This window comes from Papaver somniferum, chromosome 6 (genome assembly GCF_003573695.1).
Source record: "Papaver somniferum cultivar HN1 chromosome 6, ASM357369v1, whole genome shotgun sequence".
Classification (NCBI taxonomy): Eukaryota; Viridiplantae; Streptophyta; class Magnoliopsida; order Ranunculales; family Papaveraceae; genus Papaver; species Papaver somniferum.
The window spans coordinates 57,535,173-57,551,534 of record NC_039363.1 but is presented as its reverse complement, the minus strand read 5'-3'; the positions used below and the strand labels follow the sequence as shown (position 1 = coordinate 57,551,534).

Genomic DNA, 16,362 nt, shown 5'->3' with positions numbered 1-16,362 from the left:
ATCACCCAAAGGTAATCGATTAAGATTAAGCCAACAACACCTTTAATCCGAATAATTGTGTTGATGTCGATCTACTCAATTAATCAATCCAATCTACCATAAGGATAAACCGATTATTAATTGGATCCTCTTTTACCGAAACAAGTATTGTGCACACCAAAGATTATAAAACCCAAGTCAGATCTTCAATATCTTCTTTGTCTTCAAATCTTCTTAAATCTTCAATAAAAACCTGCACACAATCACTTGAATCTCTTGTGATCAATCACGCACAAAACGGAGTCTGTTAACAATGGATTATCAGAAGATCGTCTTTAGAACTAACAACAGTATAAAGATCCCTGTCGAAACTCTGAACTAGTTTGAGTGAATCTTATATCAGAAAAGAAGATTCTCAAGAATAAACAAACTAGGTGCAATCAGATTTCAACCACCATTAGTCAATCAAATTAATCGAAAACAAAAGATAAACCGCAAATATCTAGTTTCCCACCAACGGGTCGCGCTAGAGCTTCTCAATCCCAAAGAAGACTTTAAACTGAGCGGACGTAAGATATTTCGCCTAATTAGGTTACTCTCCTCTCCGAATAGGCGGCTACACCAGTAACAACAACAAAAGAGTAAATTTGTTGTTACGAAGGATTAGTTTGCTAGAAAGGCAAACTTCGAGTATTTAGAGACAAGGAAGTTTGGACACCAAAGAATTCCCAAAACCGAAAATACTCTCAAGATACTCATTAAAGCACATATTCGGTTTTCATAATTCCTGAAAATGCTCTGTCCAAAAATAACGATCGAAATCTCTCGGAAAATCTAATTAGTAAATGCACATTACTAATTTTATGACTTCCCTACAAAATGAACTTAATAATCTTAATTAAAATATTCTTAACTTACTTATGTTTCGATCCTGGGATTCTATTCCCTTAGCCGTTAAGGAATATCTTTGAACAATTAAAGAAATAAACATTCACAGCACGTGTTCAAAGTTTGTCGACATCTAAATTTTCTAAGTTCTCTTTCACACTTACAATCTTGAAACCGATTTGCCACACTTCCAAACAAGTTTAGAATTGGTTCATCTGACTCTCAAGAACTATGTGATCGATCAAAAAAACATTCAATCACAATCATGGGTTTACGGTTCTACCAAAACAAGTTTCGATTCTACCTCCATGTGAGTACTGTGCATAGTCACACTAGCTTTCCAAAAATTCGGTTGACTAGGTACTAGGATCGGTTCCCCACATATATATGTTATCTAACTTATATGTGTTGCACATGTCCATAGGATCGGTTCCCCTTTGCTTAAAAACATGTTGCACATGTCCATAGGATCGGTTCCCTTTTCTGCTATAAACCTTGCTGCACCCCATACAAGGATTGGTTCCCTTTGATGTACTGCAGCCCTTACAAGGATCGGTTCCCCTTTACTTTTAATTGGTCAGACATACCAAATCCGATCATACCACATGTGATTACTTAAGATCGGTTTTACTAATAAAAGTTATACCAATACATAAGTCAGGCCTTTGTGAATAGTGATAGACACATTTTTGTGTCCGATTTGTCTCGATTCTATATATTATTAGGGCTCATTTTTGTACTTATTATGGTGTTTTATTTATTTGTAGGTATTTTTGGCTAATAAACATTTTTGGAAAAAAATTGGCTGGAAAAGTTGTCGGAAAGCACCCGGAGGACATTTGTTATTCGGACTCTCACTTTGGATAAGGGGTAACCTAATTACTAAGGAGCATCCCATTTACAGGCAGTTTCTAATCACACCCCTACTCTGGATAAGGGGCAACCATCTTCAACATTTTAAAAACCAGGTTTTTGGCGGGAAAATAGGTGCAGTGAAGAACAGTTTTGGAAATCGTGATTTGGAGGAGTTTGAGGTCGATTAAACCTCTGATTTTCATAGGATAGACTCCTTATGGTTCTAGGATTCTGATATGGGTGTTTAAATCGGTTAGACTGGGCTCAATCGACGGATTTTTCTCACAACATAAAATATGGAAAGTCACGTGTGTGACCTGTTTTAGGGAATTTTAAAGAGATTAAAGCGCTGTAAACCTTCCCAAAGATTTGTATCTATCTAAGAAAGAGTTTAGAATAAAAAGGAAAGCTCAAAAACGCGTAGAAATAAAACAAGAAATTGCCGCAACTTGGCCGTGAAGAGAAGGAAAGAGATTTTGGAAGATTTGGGAGAGATTTACTCGGTATTTTTGATATAAATAGATGTCTTGGGTCATACAGAAGAGGTGTAGAGAGTTTGGGGTAGGTTTAGAGGCAGAGAATAGGAAGAAGAAGAGTTGCAGACGGCATATAAAAAGTGTCGTTCTCAAGAACCCTAAGCTGAAGAACATTAAGCTGTAGGACATTCATATTCTAGGGTCTTAAATTTCTGATCCTGTAACAGTTGATTAGTAACGTATATCTTCAGTATTGCAACACCAACTGTAACGGATACTTCTATAACATCTATACACCGTTGCAGATCTGTTGTCTTATATATTCTCTTCAATAAAAACACCTTTTGAGCCATGATTTATTATTTTGAACTTGTTTTTGATATGAAGAGCTAAACCCCATTGCTGAGGCGATAGAGGAAGCTATTTTTCCAACAAAAAGCGGTACAATCTATTTTATTTAATTTATTGCAATTATTATTATGATTATTTGCCTTGAACTATTATTGAATATGATTTTTATTTGAGTGATTGTGATCTATTTTGATGAAGTATGCTTAGTTTATAGACTCTTGATGCTTCATGCTTGGTATTTACAATTATTTCTTTTGAAAATCTACTTGTTGCAATAGTAAGAATCAAATTGAACAAGACAATTGCATAATAAAGATTGGATTAATCACTTTGAACTTGGAAAATAGTGGAATCTTAGCCTCAGTGTTCTTTTAATATTGATATCAACTTTGAGTTTGCTATAATTTTAGTGAGTTTTCTATTTTAATATTGAATTTAAGTCTAATTATCCTTCACAAGTCTGAGAATCGAACCACTTTTACCACTATCTACAAATCACATCAATTTTTGGCGCCGCCGACGCGGACTTGTTTTTAGGGTTTTAGATTTATTTATTTTATTATTTTATTTATTTTTTATTTTTTCCTTTTTTATGTTTTTGGGTATTTATCTTGTGTCTACAGTTCTGGATCATAAAGAAAATTGAGCCAAGGAGTTTGGTGATTTCATAAAGACTTGGAGCTAAAGATTAAAGCAAAAAGAACAGAAAAGAAGACAATTTTATTTTAGACAATTTTAGTTTAGGGTTTGTTTATTTTATTTTATTTAAAAAAAATTGTATTAGGGTTTATTATTTTTGTAATTTTATTTTTATTTTTTTTTGGACTTTGGGACATTATTTTTTTTATTACCTTACGGAAGGGTACTTTAAATATAAACTGTTTGCAAAGAAGGAGGACAATTACGATATTGTCTCCGCACCTTGGGTTCGTACACTAGACATCGGAGTCAGTGACCCGAGTCGACTACAACCGATTCATCCCCCGTCTGGAACGGGAGGTAAGATTCTAAACACTCGCGAATCCCCTGTCAGCGAGTTACTGGACTCCTTCGTATGCATATATTTTGAGGACTGAATACAGACATTTATTTTTCTAGTAAAGGGCAAGGTCTGGCCATACAAGATAAGGGTTCGGATTTCATCACCGTTCTCTTCTTGCCCCCTTTAGGAACACGTAACCTACGCGAACCTAAGCCTAAAATTTTGACTAGAATGAGACCGATAGGGTAACGAGCTTAACAGGAAAGTCATTCGAAAAATATTGGTTACTCTTTTAAGCATACTTCGAAGTTCTTGACGGTTTCTGTAAGTTGAATGCGTGACTGCGCCGCCTTGTAATACCGGTGAGGCCTTGGGTATCAAAGCTCCACCGAGCTTCCCTCGCCTCTATTCAACTTACGTTAACTCGGATTGATTCCAGAGGGGTTTGCTTAAATTGTAACGAATTCCCGTTCGAAGGATTAGAAGCTGGTCTAGAAACAATCTAAGTGGAGCCATCATGCTTTTTGTTTGCTAGAAATCAATAGGTTTGATTTGGTTGAGTCGGCCTTGATCTGTGTTTGCTTACCCTTCCAATTTAGAAAATTTATTGTATGCCTGAACGTAAAAGAGACGCACTAGGTAGATTTGTTAAAGAGAAACCTAGTAGTTCGAAGCGTCTCGATTACCTTAATCTAGAAAGTCCGGCTTTTGAAGAGTCTGTTTTTGAACGTTTTGACTGAGGAGAGAATCCATGTTGCTCCGATAGCGCCAGAAATGGCAACTTTGAAAGCTTTGTTGAATCCAACTAGGACTACCTCCTTCGTGTATTAAGTTAGCTGAAACGGAGGCACCCTATGAACTGAAACCTGGGACCTTACAGATGCTCCCAATCTTTTTAGGGAAAGAAAATGAAAACCCTTATTACCATGTTAGGGATTTTGAGGAAATTTGTAGTACTCTAAGAATTAGAGGCTTAGATGATGATGCTTTGAAACTTAGGTTATTCCCATTTTCCCTGAAAGATAAGGCCAAGTCGTGGCTGTATAGTTTGGACTCCGAGTCAATTGAGACATATGAACAACTTACATCTGCCTTTTTCAATAAGTTTTTCCCTAGGCACAAAACATCGTCTATTAGGACGCAAATATGCACATTTTCACAACAAGAGGGAGAATCTTTATATAGGTATTTGGAAAGGTTCAATGATTTATTATCCCAGTGTCCTCATCATGGTTTAGAAAAGGTTAGGCTAGTTCAGATCCTTTATGAGGGTTTAGATTATTCCACAACGACCATGGTTGAGTCTCTATGCACTGGTGGATTTGAAAACCAAACTGTTGATGCGGCGATGGAATTTTTTAATGAAATCGCCGAAAAAACCCAGCAATGGGAAAATAAGGGCACCCCAGAAAACAATTCTTTTAAGTAGAGGAAACGTTAATAGGGTAGAAGGAGGCTATGAATCAGATGCCAAAATTGCTGCTATAGCAAAAAGGTTAGAAGCCTTAGAAGTGGGCCAGACTAGTGGTAGAGTGGAGCCTTTTTGGGAAGGCCAGAATATTGAAGAGCAGGCCAATGCTCTTTATAATAACACTAGATTTGATAACCGTCAAAAGATTGACCCATATTCAGAAACCTATAATCCTGGTTGGAGAAACCATCCGAACCTTTCGTGGTCTAAGGGCCAAAGTCAAGGTCAGTTTAGTAATTCTAATGCTCCCCCAGGTTTTGGCTATACTAAGAATCCTTCAGGACTAGCTCAGTTTCAGAATCAGTCAGATAAGAAAATCCTAAGTTTAGAGGAATCTCTCGCCTTGTTAACTCAGCAAACTGCAAAATTCCAGTTATCCGTAGAACAGAGTCTACAAGCTAGTAACAGGATAGGACAAGAAAATAGTCAGGCTATTTCCGAGTTAAAAACCCAGGTTGGTCTGATAAGTGATTCTTTGAGAGAAAAAGGTAAGTTTCCTAGTCAAACACAACCCAACCCTAGAGGAGTTCATGAATTAGGTGCAAAACCATCGAATCAATTGAATGCTGTTAGAACCCTTAGAAGTGGTAGAGTTGTAGACAATAAGGTAACCATGCCCGATAGTGAACATACTGTAGTTCACCCCTCAGGATCTCACCTCTCAGGACCAGTAGCTGAAGAGACTGATAAAGTTTCTGATGATGTGAATTCGGTTCCTGAAAGGTCTGATTTTAGGCCTAGAGCCCCATTTCCTCAGCTATTAGTACCAACAAAGAAGAATCGAACTTTAATGACATAGTGGAGGTTTTTAAGCAAGTTACCATAAACCTTCCCTTATTAGATGCAATTAGGAAAATTCCTTCTTATGCCAAGTTCCTTAAGGATATGTGTACGCGAAAACTTAGCGTCCATAAGAAAGCCTTTTTAGCTAGTCACGTAAGTTCAACCATTCAGAACACCACAACTCCAAAGTACAAATACCCAGGTTCTCCTACCATTGCTTGCACAATAGGTAACTTCCGGGTAGAAAAAGCTTTACTTGACTTAGAAGCCAGTGTGAACTTACTGCCATTCCATGTATACTTACAGCTAGGACTTGGTGAAATGAAACCTACTCAGATGACACTGCAGTTAGCTGATAGGTCTGTTAAAATCCCTCGAGGTGTTATCGAGGATGTTCTTATTGAGGTCGACAAGTTTATTTATCCAGTGGATTTCGTGGTCCTAGATACCCAACCTGTCCCTGACCCAGAGAACCAGATACCTGTGATTTTAGGTCGCCCATTTTTAGCTACGTCTAATGCGATCATTAACTGTCGAAATGGTGTGATGAGTTTATCTTTTGGTAATATGACTATGGAGATGAACATTTTTAATGTCAGTAAGCAACCTCATGAGCTAGATGACACATGTGTTGAGGAGGTGAACATGATAGAAGCCTTAGTTCAGGAGTCATTACCAAACATCTTGTCTGAAGACCCATTAGAAAGTTGTCTATCCCATTTTGGTTTAGATTTTGACGACGATAGCACTATTGAACAGGTGAATGCTCTATTAGATTCTACCCCTGTGTTAGACACTGATAGATGGAAAGCTAGGTTCGAACCGTTACCAGTTTCTGAGACTACCCTAATTCCTTCTTTAGAAGAGCCCCCAAAGTTGGACCTTAAACCACTACCCGATACTCTAAAGTATGTGTTTTTAGGCCCATCTGAGACTTTACCTGTGATTGTAGCTTCCAATTTGGATAGTGATCAGGAAAGTAGGCTAGTAAATGTACTTCAAGACAATAAGGAAGCTTTAGGGTGGACTATAGCAGACATTAAGGGTATAAGTCCTACTGTGTGTATGCATCAGATTCATTTAGAGGAAGACTCCAAACCTTCTAGGGAGATGCAACGTCGACTGAACCCTAACATGAAAGAGGTAGTTCGAAAAGAGGTGCTTAAGTTGTTAGATGCGGGTATTATTTACCCAATTTCAGACAGTAAGTGGGTCAGCCCTGTTCAGGTTGTCCCCAAGAAATCAGGTATCACTGTAGTCCAGAATGATAATAATGAATTAATCCCAACCCGAGTGACCACGGGATGGCGTGTGTGTATTGACTATAGGAAATTGAACAAGGTCACAAGGAAGGATCACTTTCCCCTTCCTTTTATCGACCAAATGCTAGAGCGATTAGCTGGACATAGTCACTATTGCTTCTTAGATGGCTACTCCGGTTATAATCAGATCGTTATTGCCCCAGAAGACCAAGAGAAAACCACTTTTACCTGTCCCTTTGGTACCTTTGCGTATAGACGCATGCCTTTCGGGCTATGTAATGCCCCTGCAACTTTTCAGCGTTGTATGATGAGCATATTTTCTGATATGGTAGAACGGTTCTTAGAGGTCTTTATGGATGATTTTTCAGTGTTTGGTTCATCTTTCGATGAGTGCTTGCATCATTTGACATTAGTGTTGACTAGGTGTAAGGAAAAAAATTTAGTGCTTAATTGGGAAAAATGCCATTTCATGGTTAAATCAGGAATTGTAGGGCACATCGTCTCTTCAAAGGGTATAGAGGTAGACAAAGCCAAAGTTGACCTTATTAAGACTTTACAGGTCCCAAAAACCGTAAAAGATATTAGGTCATTCCTAGGGCATGCAGGTTTTTACCGTCGATTCATTAAGGATTTTAGCTTGATTTCTAGACCTCTTTGCAATTTGCTTGCAAAAGATGTTAAGTTTGTCTTTGATGATGCTTGTTTAGAGGCTTTTGAGAAGCTTAAAACTTTACTCACTACTGCCCCGATAGTCCAGGCACCTAACTGGAACCTACCCTTTGAGATTATGTGTGATTCTTCAGATTATGCTATAGGCGTCGTTTTAGGACAACGAGAAAACAAATTAATTCATGTGATTTATTATGCTAGAAAAACTATGAATGATGCCCAAATGAACTACACAACTACCGAGAAGGAACTTTTAGCCATCGTGTTTGCCTTGGATAAGTTTAGGTCATACCTATTAGGTTCTAAGATCATAATCTATACATATCATGCTGCTTTGAAATACCTTTTATCTAAGAAGGATACCAAACCTAGATTGATTAGATGGATCCTATTGTTACAAGAATTTTCCCCAAACATTAGAGACAAAAAGGGTGCAGAAAATGTAGTAGCAGACCACTTGTCTAGGCTAGTTGTTAGTTCCCCTAGTGATTCCCTTCCTATAAGGGATAGCTTTCCTGATGAACAATTGTTCTCTGTTTCCCAATCACCTTGGTATGCAAATATAGTGAATTATCTTGTTACTGGTCAAACCCCTCAACATTGGGGTAAGCAAGATCGTTCTAGGTTTTTAGCCGAGGTTAAGCATTTCTTTTGGGACGATCCTTATCTGTTTAAGTATTGTCCGGACCAGATTATTAGGAGATGTGTATCTGAGAGTGACCAGTCTAGTATTATCTCCTTTTGTCATGAACATGCATGTGGGGGTCATTTTAGTGATAAGAAGACTGTTGCTAAGATTTTGCAGTGTGGATTTTACTGGCCTTTGTTGTTTAAAGATTCCCATAGTCATTGTGTTTCTTGTGAGCGTTGCCAGAAGTTAGGAACCATTTCCCATAGAAATATGATTCCTTTGAATCCTATTTTAGTGATTGAGGCCTTTGATGTGTGGGGCATTGATTTTATGGGTCCATTTCCTATTTCGCTTGGTTATCTTTACATACTTGTCGCTGTAGACTATGTGTCTAAGTGGGTTGAGGCGGTTCCGTGTAAAACGAATGACCACAGGGTCGTAGTCCAGTTTTTGAAAGAGAATATACTTACACGTTTCGGTACGCCGCGAGCTATAATTAGTGATGGAGGTTCACACTTTTGTAATAGACCGTTTGCTCTTTTAATGAAACAATACGGTATTACCCATAAAGTAGCAATCCCATATGACCCTCAGACTAGTGGTCAGGTAGAGGTTTCCAATAAGGAAATTAAACGTATTCTAGAGAAAACAGTTAATCCAAATAGGAAAGACTGGTCGTCGAGGCTTACTGATGCCTTATGGGCTTACCGTACTGCGTTTAAGACAACCATTGGAATGCCACATTATCATTTAGTGTTTGGCAAGGCATGTCACCTGCCTATTGAGTTAGAGCATCGAGCCTATTGGGCTATTAAGAACTTAAACTTTTCAATTGACAAGGCAGGAGCTCTAAGAAAGCTCCAGCTCAATGAGTTGGACGAGATTCGTAGAGATGCATACGATAGTGCTAAGGAGTATAAGAACAAAATGAAACTTGTGCATGATAGGATTATTTTACGAAAGTCATTTTCTCCAGGTCAAAAAGTTCTTCTGTATGACACTCGTTTGCATCTATTCCCCGGGAAGTTGCGCTCTCGGTAGACGGGTCCTTTTGTGGTCCGTACTGTTTTTCCTCATGGCGCTGTTGACATTGAGACATCAGATGGTAGTAGTTCTTCGAAGGTTAACGGTCAGTGATTGAAGCCCTTTTTAGAGCCTTTTCCTACAGGTGATATTGAGGAGGTCCCTCTGGAGGACCCTGTTTACCTTGATTGACCATCGAGGCGATTTTGTATGTTGTATAATATTTTTGTAGGATTTTGGTTACACTTCACCCAGGTACTATCTTTCCGACTTCTCTCTTTACTATTTACTCATGTTACTTATATTTTTGGTACTGTTCTTTGATTAGAAACATTGAAGACAATGTTAGATTTAAGTTTGGGGGTGGGGTAGAACTTTTTGTTACCTTTTCGTTGCAATAAATAAACTCCAGAGCCTAGAAATTTATCCCTATTAAGGATGGCACTAACCAATCTAAGTGGATGGAAGCATTTTGGTTGTAGGAGTTGAGGAACCAATCTGACTAGATGGCAACATCTAAAGAGTCTATTCATAAAAACACAAAGCTCAGGTGTTAGAAATAACATGATAGTTTCACCATATCTCGTTGAGTCCTTTTCTCTGTTTTTATTTTGTTTTTTGGTTTTTAAACTATGTTTCTCTAAGTGATTAGGTGGGGCTCACGATTCAAGTTGTTACCAATGCTAGGGTGAATTAGAGTGATTGAGATACAAAAAAAAAGAAAAAGAAAAAGAGACCAGACCATCAGACCAACTGGAATAAATTTAATAAAGTCGACCACTTGAACCCTTGTATATGCCAGTTTTGTTGACCTAGAGTTAGGATTATCGACCACTGGTACCCTTGTATATGCCAGTGTGCTGATATTAGTCAGACCGGTATCTCATTCCATTAGGATAGGTTCATTTTGGCGGAGGCCTTCAGACAGATATGAGAAACACCGTTCACCTAGTAAACATGAAAACCATCTATGTTTTTCTATATCCATCTTCTTGATCTACCCATGTGATTAGTTTTGACTCCGGATATTGATGTCCATAGTGCGACTATCTGAGTAGAGCTCTGTCACTTCATATGAATTTTAGTATGCTTGAGTGCAAACTCGTGTACAACAATTGGAATTTCATATCAGGGTTCTTCCTACTGTAGTCAATAAGTATGCCAACCAAGGAGATTCTTTAGTGCCTTCCAAGGTTCTGTGTAGATAGCTAGGGTCTGGAGTATAAAGGTTTTGTGGGTATACCTCTGGTAAGCCCTCCGGAGACAACACTCCGCCACTAGGGACACCTAGGGGTTTAAAAGCTTATTGCATACGCTAAATGCAATCGACGATGCCTGCGAAAGTTAGGATTTTATTTCTATTTTATTTTTGCTCGAGGACTAGCAAATAATAGGTTTGTGGGTATTTGATAGACACATTTTTGTGTCCGATTTGTCTCGATTCTATATATTGTTAGGGCTCATTTTTGTACTTATTATGGTGTTTTATTTATTTGTAGGTATTTTTGGCCAATAAACATTTTTGGAAAAAAATTGTCTCGAAAAGTTGTCGGAAAGCACCCGGAGGACATTTGCTATTCGGACTCTCACTTTGGATAAGAGGTAACCTAATTACTAAGGGACATCCCATTTCCAGGCAGTTGTTAATCGCACCCCTACTCTGGATAAGGGGCAACCATCTTCAACATTCAAAAACCAGGTTTTTGGCTGGAAAATAGGTGCAGTGAAGAACAGTTTTGGAAATCGTGATTTGGAGGAGTTTGAGGTCGATTAAACCTCTGATTTTCATAGGATAGACTCCTTATGGGTATAGGAATCTGATATGGGGGTTTAAATCGATTAGACTGGGCTCAATCGACGGATTTTTCTCACAACAGAAAATATGAAAAGTCACGTGCGTGACCTGTTTTAGGGAATTTTAGAGAGATTAAAGTGCTGTAAACCTTCCCAAAGATTTGTATCTATCTAAGGAAAAGTTTAGAATAAAAAGGAAAGCTCAGAAACGCGTAGAAATTCTAAAACAAGAAATGGTCGCAACTTGGCCGTGAAGAGAAGGAAAGAGATTTTGGAAGATTTGGGAGAGATTTAATCGGTATTTTTGATATAAATAGATGTCTTGGGTTATATAGAATAGGTGTAGAGAGTTTGGGGTAGGTTTAGAGGCAGAGAATAGGAAGAAGAAGAGTTGCAGACGGCATATAGAAAGTGTCGTTCTCAAGAACCCTAAGCTGAAGAACATTAAGTTGTGCAGAACAGTCGTATTCTAGGGTCTTAAATTTCTGATCCTGTAACAGTTGATTAGTAACGTATATCTTCAGTATTGCAACACCAATTGCAACTGTGACTTCTGTAACATCTATACACCGTTGCAGATCTGCTGTTTTATGTATTCTCTTCAATAAAAACACCTTTTGAGCCATGATTTATTATTTTGAACCTGTTTTTGATATGAGGAGCTAAACCCCGTTGCTGAGGCGATAGAGGAAGCTATTTTTCCAACAAAAAGCGGTACAATCTATTTTATTTAATTTATTGCAATTATTATTATGATTAGCTGCGTTGAACTATTACTGAATATGATTTTTATTTGAGTGATTGTGATCTATTTTGATGGAGTATGCTTAGTTTATAGACTCTTGATGTTTCATGCTTGGTATTTACAATTATTGCTTTTGAAAATCTACTTGTTGCAATAGTAAGAATCCAATTGAACAAGACAATTGCATGAATACAAAGATTGGATTAAATCACCTTAAACTTGGAAAATAGTGGAATCTTAGCCTCAGTGTTCTTTTAATATTGATACCAACTTTATCAGTGTTTGTTATAATTATTAGTGAGTTTTCTATTTAGTTTTGAATTTAAGTCTAAAGTTATCCTTCACAAGTTCGAGAATCGAAACACTTTTTACCACTATCTATAAAACACATCAAATAGTTCTACCAAGAACACAACAAGTTGTGAGCGGTTATACTTTATCACACATATTGGTTATTCATAAGATATGCAATGAATAACAAAACCAATAACACCTGGCAATTTCCTTTTCGGTCCACAAACAAGTTTATGAACTTACTTCCTTAGAACACATGTAAACATTGTTCCCTGGGATGAAATCCTCACCTCATACCCATACATAATCACAATAACATTCAAATGATTATGGCGATGTCTTATCTACAAAGTTTAATGGTTAAGCAATAAACCTCGTATTGTATTCCTTAATACTATGTCTATATAGAGTTCAAATATGCTTCGTAGTTATGTTTTCAATATGCACGACTTGAAAGATACGTTACGGAATGAAACAGTTCAAGTCAAATATCACTAATCTCAATTAGAAGGATGATTGTCGTCGTTGTAGCTCCTTGATTCTTCACATCTTCAAGACTTCGCAATACTTGTAATGTCTCATATTCTAATACTTTCAAGCTAACCTATACGAAGTTGACTCTAGTACATAATCAAGTGACTCTTAACATGAGTTTTGATTCACTTATGACAACCAAACTTGACATACCAACGCTTGGTGGGTTCAACCGAGCAATACTCTAACAGATCCAATTAGATCTGGTTTATCTTTTGATAGACTTGTTATTTTTAATCGTATTTAGATCAACAAGCTATCATTTGGTGGTACTTTTCAGTATCTGAATCTGATTGTGATGTTTGACTTGATCTGATTAACCTGTTAATCAAAATCTTGGAAGTTCTAACCCGACAAAGGAGTTTAATTTATTTAAACAGAAAATCCTTTGTCAAACTCAACTTTATATCTCTTATTAACTTCTTGAGATTAGAATAGTGGTTACCAAACATATTAGTCATTTACTGTTTGGAAGACGATCTAAAGGGTTGAGTTCTTAAAGTTTTCAGAGAGGCTGAAGCAACTTAAGATAGTGGACTCTATCTTAGATTCAGGTGTGTTAGTCAGATTGGTTGTAGTCACAGGAATATTGAGGAAACTAGGTAACTAGGAGTAGTTTATTTGGTCTCAACTATACCAAGTTGGTCAACTTAATTATGAGAGTATTCAAAACCGGACTAGGTCCCAGGGTTTTTCTGCAATTGCGGTTTCCTCGTTAACAAAATCTTGTCGTGTCTTTACTTTTACTTTACGCAATTATGATAATTATTATTTTATTATAATTTAAAGTAAACACATTGTATGTTAATCCAACACTTGGGTTGATCCCTATAGTGGTGCAGTTTCGAACCTACATTATATACCAAGTGTATACCTTGTGGTTTGCAATCTTCTTGACAGTCTCTGTCTATATTAGATCATGCAAGGTATATGACTTATAGGTTGATATCGAAAATGTTGTGGTGTACTTGGTACCATCGTCATTTCAGAACCAAATATATCAGCACAATCCACTGTATTTTAGGATAACCCACTACTACCATCGCACTCTTCTTGAAGTTAACTTTAAGTCCGTAAACAAGTTTAAACGCGAGAAAAATATTTTTAAAATTAACAATCTGCTCAATGCAGTAACAAATGAAAGTTATCAGATCATCTGCAAATTGCAGACGATTAATAGAACCTCAACCACCATGATACACATAAAAGGAGAAGTTGTATCCCCATGCCAACCCCTTTACCACTTTTAAATAACTTATAAGCACGTTCATTGATAGCCATCGAAAACTTCACAGCAGACACCATCTAATCCAGTTTCTCCAAACATTTTCGAAACCAAATTTATCCATTATATAAATCCAAACAGTTCTAATTGATATTTTCGACCTTTCTAAGTTGAATTTCACCACTAAGCCAGGAACATTTGATATTTCTCTTGAATCTATTAATTCAGAAGTTGTGAGAATTCCATATGTAATCTGCCTTTCATCCTAAATGCGCCTTGAAACTTGGATATAATATAGGGAAAAACCGTTTTCAATCTCTCAGTTATTAACTTTGAAATAATCTTATAGATACCACCAATAAGGATAGTGGGTCTAAAGTTGTTGATGCCAAAATCTCCATCACACATTAGTATTAAAATAATGTTCGTGCAGTTCAACCTCCGGTCTAAATTACCGTATAATTCAAATTCTTTTATGACAACCAAGAGCTCGGGTTTGATAATTTCTCATGCCCCTTTGAAAAACTCCATGATGAATTCATTGGGATCAGGGGATTTATTATTTCCAAAACCCCAAATGACTTCTCCACTTCCTCTTCTTGAAAAGGTCTTTCTAATAGCATACTGCATTAATGTTTACTGAGAGTAGGCATCTCCAAAATGCCAAACTTGCATCTGTTAGGCATATGCTCGAAAGCCAGATTATAATAAAATGACATTGCTTCAACATTAATAATTTTTCCATCATGATACATTTCACCACTATTAACAAGAGAATTGATACTATCAATCCCTGATTATAAGAAGCATTCCTATGAAAGAATTTGGAATTTATCTCGCCATCAACTAGCCATTAACCTTTTGCTCTAGCATGTCACTTCCTAGCTAATTTAAAAGAAGCACCCCTATGAATATTTTTTGTAACCTCTCTAATCTCAACAAAATCATCCTCGCATAAGGAAAAAATCTCTTCAAGGCAATCAAAGACATAAATTAGATTCTCAAGTCTATCTACTTTAGCCTGTAAGGACCCATAAACCTCTCTGCCCCACTTTTTTAATAAATAATTTAAGCTTTGTAGTTTCGTTCTTTGGTTTCCCAACAAAAGTGAGATTAGACCACCAAATTTTTAAGTTATCAAGCAATTGAGGATGGCCTAATATATAGTCGAACCAGAAAGGAGGTTTAGAAAAGGATCCAGTGTTACTTCTTAGCATGATTGGAACATGGACCGGTATAAGTCTCTTTATTCTAAACTGCACCAGTTTCTGAAACTTCTCTTCCCATTCAGCCGAGCAAACAAAAACTTGTATAATTTACTCAAAATTGGAAGGTTATGGGAATTTTTACACCTGACATTTGAAAATTCATCAAGTTGAAAATTTTTAAGAATCTATTAAAAAAAAATCTATTAGCAGCACACCTACCACCGAAACTAATTTCACTTCGATCCAAGGTTGCATTCCAATCACCTCCTATTAACCAAGGATCCTCAGATACCAATCTAATATCCTTTAATTCCTACCAGAATTGAGCATACACATTTTAGTTTGAAGCACCGTAAATTGACATAAATATCCAAGTAAAATTATCATTTAAGTTTCAAAAATTTAATGAAACAAAAAATGCCCCCAACAATTGATTCTCTATATTTTGGCCACTCTTGTCATTTTCTATTCGGTGGAATTTATGGATGGAGAGAAATGTAAAGCTACACAATAATATTTTGAGAAGCACTAAACAAATCATTATAATGGTGAAGTGTTAACTTTATAATTGGGGTTTGAATATTGGAGTGTTTTCTGGTTCATGTTTATCAACTTTAATTTGTAATTGGGATGTTGTAGCGCATATGCCCATGTGCAGATGAAAAAATATGCATCTACCAATAATAAATCCCGAAAAGGGTAAAACTCAAAGAAATTTCATATAAAAAGTCTACAATAGTTTATACAAATTTGCGAGCTAATGTGTAGATAACAAAATATGGCATCTACCAACTGACAACTCAGAACCTGAGTTCAGGTGACCAAGTGAGAACCTGAGTCAGGTGAACCAAGCGAGGAACTTATTTCAAGACCTGGAACCCGAACGAGGAAGCTGAAGTCTGAAATAGAATGTCAATGGCATAATTGTAATTTAATTATTATTTCGTAACTGACTAAAGGTATAAAGACCCACTTGCATGGAGAAGTGAGGGATCTTTCTCTATCCCTAAATCATTATATTTAGAACTTTTTCTTTCATGTGCTAGAGAAATGAGGTAATCTCTGTACCTCCAAACTCCATCTATGGAAAACACAAAAAATACCCAGAATGGATGTACATCTTTAAGATCAAACCAAATAATTATGAAGTACAAAATTATATATATTCACCATGAAACTTTGATAATTTCTT

At 36.8% G+C, this 16,362-nt stretch overlaps 1 pseudogene; it reads right to left on the bottom strand.

The window, feature by feature from the left end:
- Positions 1-4,667: 4,667 nt before the first annotated feature.
- Positions 4,668-4,767, bottom strand: LOC113292106 (annotated as a pseudogene).
- Positions 4,768-16,362: the final 11,595 nt, after the last annotated feature.